The following is a 7548-nucleotide window of genomic DNA, read 5'->3' on the forward strand; positions in this document are numbered from 1 at the left end:
TTCAACTTTCAAAATCTTTAGATGGCAGCAACACTCCCTCACTTAGGCGTTAGAAAACATTTGGTAAAATAGTCTCCTTCTTTGCTAAGCCTATTTATACCTGGGATTGTATGGAGAGTTTGCTTAATTAATTGCCACCTGACATGTTTATCCTTCCTTTGACGTCTACAAGATTGCCACCTGGCTTACTTATTAGTTAATTAAGCTAAATTTCTTAGCTTAACTTTATCGCATGGCCTTACGATCACTTAAGCCTTCTCTCTTCAACGTATAATCTTCTGTCGCATAATTCAACATTACTGGCCGTATGGTGCCTCATAGCTTCAATGCATGGAGTCCTCTACTTCCTCGAGCGTTAACTTTCTACTACTTCACCCAAGACTAAACATTCCACACTTAACATATTTTCTTGCCCTTTTCGGCTTGCCATTATTATTCTCAACTCTCTATGCGTCGACAATGTTCATAACCTGGACGCATATACTCGTAACACTTAAAAAATTTTATTTTCTCATATTTTAGACACGTCATTTAATTAAACATACTTAGCTTACCTTTTTCATTAATTTTAAAACACATCCTAAACAATTAATTACGAGAACTAAAACTTAATTAACTAGTAACAAATTTAGGGGTTCACAATGATAATTGGAATGAAAGACGAAATTGAGATTTAAAAAGAACTGGCATGTCTTAGGAAGAGTTGTAGTAGGGTAGGCGAGATGAGAGGTTGTAAAAGAGAAGGAGTGGATTTAGTGAAGGTGAATCTAGTGTACAGAGTAGGCACTATAGTCACCATGGAAAGTTAAGAAGGAGAATAAGTTGTTTAGATTTTTGTTAAGAATTTAGATTTTATGTTTTTAGTATAGAGTATTCGTGAGATTCAGTAAATGGTCTTTTAGTACATAGATATGATGAATAATTTAGCTATTACAAGGTATGTGTATGGAGTTTAAGTTATTTTTAGTATAAGGTGTTGGGGTTGATGACCTAAATCTCATAGGATCCTATAGTTTGTAATTGTATTGTACAAATATTTTATTTATTTAATAAAATATGAGATGTTTTATTTGACATTTAGTAGCATTAAATATACAAACAAATAAACTAACATCCAAGGTTATCTTCTGTAGCTTAAACATGTATGTGGAGACATATGGGTGTATCATGTTTAAATGATAACCTAAATGGTCTGTAGTAGATGAATAAAGCTGAGTACCTTATCCTGGTGATACTATGAGTACGACCCACTTTGTAGATGTTACAATTGTTGTAAAGTGCTATAAATGATCTGATCCTGATCATTTATATAGAGACATGTGAGTGGGATATTCTACATAAAGGAGTTAGTATAAGACCGGACCACGAAATGACTAGTCTCATTATTTAACACTATTCATAATAGAGACTTATATTTCACCAGGATGACCATAGATGATATGATCTGAATCCCGAGTTACTCGTGAACTCTTGCCTATGAAGGCGATCCTTTGATTTGTATGAGTGAGAGTGACTAATCTCGACTCAAAAAGCCTACCATTTTGGGGATTCGTCTGATTGGGGAGTTGGGAACACAACTACATAAGATGGAATTCACTCCTTCCCCGAGGTCGGGGAAAGTAGATAAATTACTCCCTTAAAGGATAATTTCGGGGCTTGAACAATGTGGCGCCACACCCTCTCTTGGCCTGAAAGAAGTTTAGTCATAGTTGGACTATGATTCATTGTTCATTAGAGGGACCAGTAGTACTTAAGAAGTTAGATGTAAATATTGGGGCAAAATGATAATTTTGGCCCAACTGTAATTAGAGCAATTTATGAAGGGTCATTGTACTGTTGATTGGTTATATCCAATGGACACATAAATATATATGTAGTGCGAAGAGTGTAGTTGTTAGTCTTTAATGGAGTGTCCAACAGTTAATGAATGTTGAATAATATAATTAAAGAAGTTTAATTAATTATTCAAGTACTATTGGAGATTCAAGCTATAGGTTAATGAGATTCCTCTGTAGACAAGGATTAAATGAGAATCAATTTTGGATTAATTTGAATTATTCAAATTAATTCAAGGATTTGATTATATGTGATATAATTAATTTAAGTTAATTTTATATGATATAATTACTACAATGTATTTGATACATTATAATATAAAGTTTATTTGAGTGAAAATAAATATTTGCATGTGATTAAAATATTAACTATATGAATTGGATTCATATAATAATTTAATATAAATGAAATTTATATTAAATGCCATTGGTGAGAGAATTGAAACTATAGGTTATATTGTATCTATAGGTTATATTGTAAGTGATACAATATTAAACCATAGGTTATATGTTATATATGATATAATATATAGTTATATATATTAATTAGTTAAAATTAAATTCATTTTTTATTTTAATTTTAAAATTAAGGGAGAGAAATAACTTCCCTCATCTATTCTCTCTCAACCCACATATTGTGTGGGTGGTTGGGAGTGACCATCATCTTCTTCTTCGTTTTGATAGAGTGTGGATGACAGAAGATTCTGTGTGGTGAAAAATAGAAAAGCCTCCCAATCTCTCTTCTCATATCTCAACTCTCATTCCCTCTCCAAAAATCACAGAGCCCACAACTCCTATGATTCTCACCCTAAAGAATACAAAGGACTTATTCGTGGTGATGACCATTTGGAGATCGATTTGTTCGTGAATTTTGTAGAAAAGGAAAAACGTGAAGATTATATCTTCAAGGGTAAGTCTCTATTCTCCCTATTCTTTTTTTCCTTTTTCCTTTTTTACTTATAAGCATGCTGTATTTTATTTTAAATGCATAATGATCTATTCTTTTTGTAAAATTGTAAGTTTTGTAAAAATTGGGATTTGATCATAGTATCAAACTGAATATTCCAAGATCGAGATGCCTGTTTCAGCCCATAAATGGACTGATTCAGTTTGCAAACTTTTTGCACTTGACCTTGGGCAATGAATCCCTCGGACTGCACCATATAAATGGTCTCTTCAAGATTGCCATTCAGAAAGGCCGTCTTGACGTCCATTTTTCAAATCTCATAATCATAATAAGCGACAATGGACAGGAGGATGCAAATCGACTTCAACATGACAACAGGTGAGAAAGTCTCCTCATAGTCGACCCCCTCTACCTGGGTATAACCTTTGCAACAAGTCGAGCCGTGAAGGTTTGCACATTTCCATCGACACCCCATTTCCTCTTGTAGATCTATTTGTAACCTATAGGTCTTACCCCATCAGGCTGATCTACAAGATCCCACACTGAGTCGAAGTACATAGAATCCATCTCGAGATCCATAGATTTGACCCATTCATCCCGGCCAACATCCTCCATTGTCTTATAATAAAACAACAGATCCTCAGCGTCGCCATCGGCTACTATAGTCGGGATTTTCTTGAAACCCAGATAGAAAACAGGTGGGTTCGCAACCCTCACACTACGTCGAGGTTCCCTCAACTCTTGAGGTGGAACCGACCTACCAGATGAACTATCATCAACAACTCTTGTTGATGAAGTAGACCCTTCAACAACTCTTGTTGAAGTTTCAGTGGTTTTGTTGGAAAGCTCACGTAACACGACCTTACTATGTGGACTGTGCTCCCTAATATGATCCTCCTCCAGGAAGGTAGCATTCGTTGAAACAAACACTTTGTTTTCCAATGGATCATAAAAGTAACCCCCTCGTGTACCTTTGGGGTAGCCTACAAAGAGGCACAACCTCGACCGTGGTTCCAATTTCTTTGGATTAGCCTCAAGCACATGTACTGGGCAACCCCATATGTGGAAGTGACGTAAACTGGCTTTACGCTCATTCCACAACTCCAGAGGTGTTCTCGCAACACTCTTGGAAGGATCATAGTTGAGTATATACACTGCAGTCTCCACTATAAAACCCCAAAACGAGTCTGGTAAGGAAGTGTAACTCATCATCGATCAAACCATGTCCATCAAGGTTCTGTTTCTCCTCTCCGCTACACCATTCTACTGAGGTGTACCTGGTGCTGAGAGTTAGGAAATGATTCCATGTTCTACCAAATAGTCCTAGAACCTCGAATCTAAAAACTCTCCACCTCGATCCGATGAAGTGTCTTAATCCGTCTATCCAATGCATTTTCAACTTCAGCCTTGAGCTCTCTGAACTTTTCAAAGGATTTAGACTTCCGTTGCATCAAATAAACATACCCATACTTAGAGTAATTATCAGTAAAACTGATAAAATACTCATAGCCTCCCCTGTCTCACACATTCATAGGACCGTACAGGTCAGAATGCACTAACTCTGAGGCTCTTTGGCTCAATAACTTTTTCCAATAAAAGGTCTTTTAATCATCTTACTCTCAAGGCAAGATTCGCATACCGATAAAAAAATTTCCTCTAACTCACTTAGAAGGCCATTCTTCACCAACCTCTCAATCCTATGAGATTGATGTGCCCTAATAGAAAATGCAAAGTTGGCCATTTTCTTTTGGAGAAAATCGTTGACGTTTATTTTGAGTTACGACAGTTTTAAACATCTCTATATTATGGAGGGAACTTAATGCTAATGGTCTTAGCACATACAAGTTATTTTCCAGTTTTGCTATACAGATCTCAACTCCATCCTTATGAATAAACACTTTATTCACATTAAATTCAAGAGTATATTTATACTGCAACAAGCACTTTACAAAAATTAAGTTCTTTTTCAACTCAGGAACTACAAATACATCTTGTAAAAAAAGAAATTTCTTCTGTAAAGTCAACTGGATCCATCCCACTGCCACAGCTGAGATGACGTGCCTGGTGCCTACTCGCATCGTCATCTCATCAGCCTCCAGCTGTTGCCAGGATCTAATCCCCTGAAAAGAAGAACAAACATGATTAGTGGCACCCGAATCTATAATCCAGGCAGAATCATCATTATCTACTAAGCAAGTTTCCAAAACTAGTAAATCACATTTACCTTGTTTTGACTTAACCTTGGCCGCCTTCTCTTCCTTAAGCCAGCAAGGACAATTCCTCTTCCGGTATCTGTCTTGGTTGCAATGGAAACACTTTTCCTTGTTAACCGGCGCCGGACGCCTATTTCGTTGGGCGACAGGTGGTGGGTTAGCAGGTGCCTTCCCCTTCCCCTTACTACCATTCTTCTTCTTCCACTTTCCAATGTTAGAAGTAGAAGGTGTAGACTTCGTCCCTGAGGTAACCTCGATGGAACGTCTTTGAAGATGAGGCAACATTTTCCTCACCTCCCTTCTTCTTCTTACTTTTCAGTAAGGATTGATATGTTTGTAACTCGTTGAGGAGAGTTGTAAGAGTATAGTCCACTTTGTTTAGAATCACATTGCTGACAAAGTGTAGAAAACTTTTCAGCAACGAATGCAGGATAATGCTAACCTGACTCTCCTCACCTATCCTAGACCTATTCATCTCTACCACATTGAAATGGACCATCATATTAAGTACATGTTATCAAATAGAGGTGCTTTCCTCCATTTTGGAGTTGAAGATGTGTGTAAGAGCCTCATGCTTGAGCTGTCCAGACGGTTGTCCGAACATCCCCCCACAGGGACTCCATGATCTCACGCGCCCATGAGCTTATGTTTCTTAGCCAACACGTCGTTAAGACTGGACAAGATATAGGCTCGGGCCTTCTCGTTCGCCCGTGTCCAACGCTCATAAGCCTCTCAAACATTTTGAGCGGCGTTAGGAGGTGGAATAGGAGGACGCTCCTTCGTAAGAACGAACATGAGATCCTTGATGATTAGTATTGTCATGATCATATGTTTCCAACTAGCGTAATTTTCGCCAGTTAGTTTGTCGGTGCTTAATAGAGCAATTGTGATTGTAGCCATTTTAAAACCGTTGCTGAAAATTGAACAAACTTTTATAAGTCTATGCTTTAAACCACATTTTAACACCAATTTTAGTTTTAGCAAAATAGTTACCAAGTACCCTAAGTGATAAGACTTCTATTTCGCAATGATGTCCCAGCGAGGCAGGACAAACGTCACCGATGGGGTGATCAGATGCCCCTTCACTGGGATGAGACACTCTTAACCATTAGGCAGAACCAACTCTTAGAACTGCACCTAACAGTCACCATTCGTTCGGTCCAAAACTGTTAATCCTTAACAATTCTGCGTGAGTGTAGCCTCTCGTTTTTGGCCCCAAAGTCCCGCCCTAATGTGCCCACCATAGGAAAAAAGCAGATTAGGACGTGCAAAACTGCCATCCTATAGGGGGACACTCTCAGGAAGCCTCGAGGCGATGCATATAAACTTTATCCAACCTAACGAGAGAGACCGTGGGACATGCTATAGCACATCCCGCTCCCACTTACTATGAACATTCTCTCCATCCACCTTGATATTGACCTACCCAAACCCCATTCTTTAGGGGGACACTCCCAGGGTGCCACCAGGCCGATGATAGATCTCACAGTGTGGACAATAAAGGACATGGGAGGTTAAATGAAGCATTAGATGCCTCAAGTACCTCCCACTAAATGTTCTACCTAGGGGTTCATTAACTTAGACCATCTGGCTACCGGTTTTAATCTAAGTCCGTTTAATCCACTCAAAAACAACTCTTGTCTTTGAAATTAAACAAGTTCAAGTAGTCACATTTTTACTCTTTAATGGACTATCCTCAAATTTGCATACATGCATCAAATCTATCTAATTCACCTTTCCAGATAGGTTCCCAGGTAGGGGTGTTCCGTTTCCATCACCTTAAATACCCCAACCTAGATAGAACCCGCCTTAGACAAAAGATCTCTTATAGATAGATTTGCTATACTTTAATCTTTTATTAGTCAATTTAATCCTATTAAACTGATTACAAGATTAAAGCCTAAGATTGCTAATCATATTAGAACCGTGATCTTAGGTCTATCTCCACCAAGTTTTAAAACCATGATTCAAACCTAAGTTAGCATGCATGTCTTCCTTATAGATTTTAGTTCTAATTTTCTTATAACCTTTATAAAAGAAACAACTAAAACCACATTGCCACACAACTAGGTATTTATAACACTTATAAATTTAACCTATGTGTCATGCTTCATGCAATGTTCGCTCATTACTATACATAATTTTTATATACTAGTAACGAACCAAGCAAACATGCTCCATATACCCTTATACTATAACACTTATAATATAAAGATGATGTATGTCTATGCTTTATGCATGCATAAATGTAACTCTTATATTATATGATACATGAGCATGCTCTTATGTAATTTAAATCATGCTTCGCTAAATCATAACACTTATAATAAAGAGATGATGCATGACCAATGCATAACCTAAGGTGGGATTTCTTCTATATGGCATACCATATGACATATAAATAAACATACATCCTATGTACATTCACAAAGATTAATGAACCAGGATGAACCGCCTATAAACTGGAAAAAAAAACTCTATCTATTACATTTTTCATCGAGCAAACCGGTTCACCTTGAACCGCCCTGGCGAAGCTCCCATCATTTAGTAAACGCGGCCAAGTATATGATTGTTTAGCTACGATCGAGTACCA

The sequence above is a fragment of the Benincasa hispida genome, chromosome 12, assembly GCF_027475165.1.
Source record: "Benincasa hispida cultivar pf3 chromosome 12, pf3_genome.v1.1, whole genome shotgun sequence".
NCBI classification, from domain to species: domain Eukaryota; kingdom Viridiplantae; phylum Streptophyta; class Magnoliopsida; order Cucurbitales; family Cucurbitaceae; genus Benincasa; species Benincasa hispida.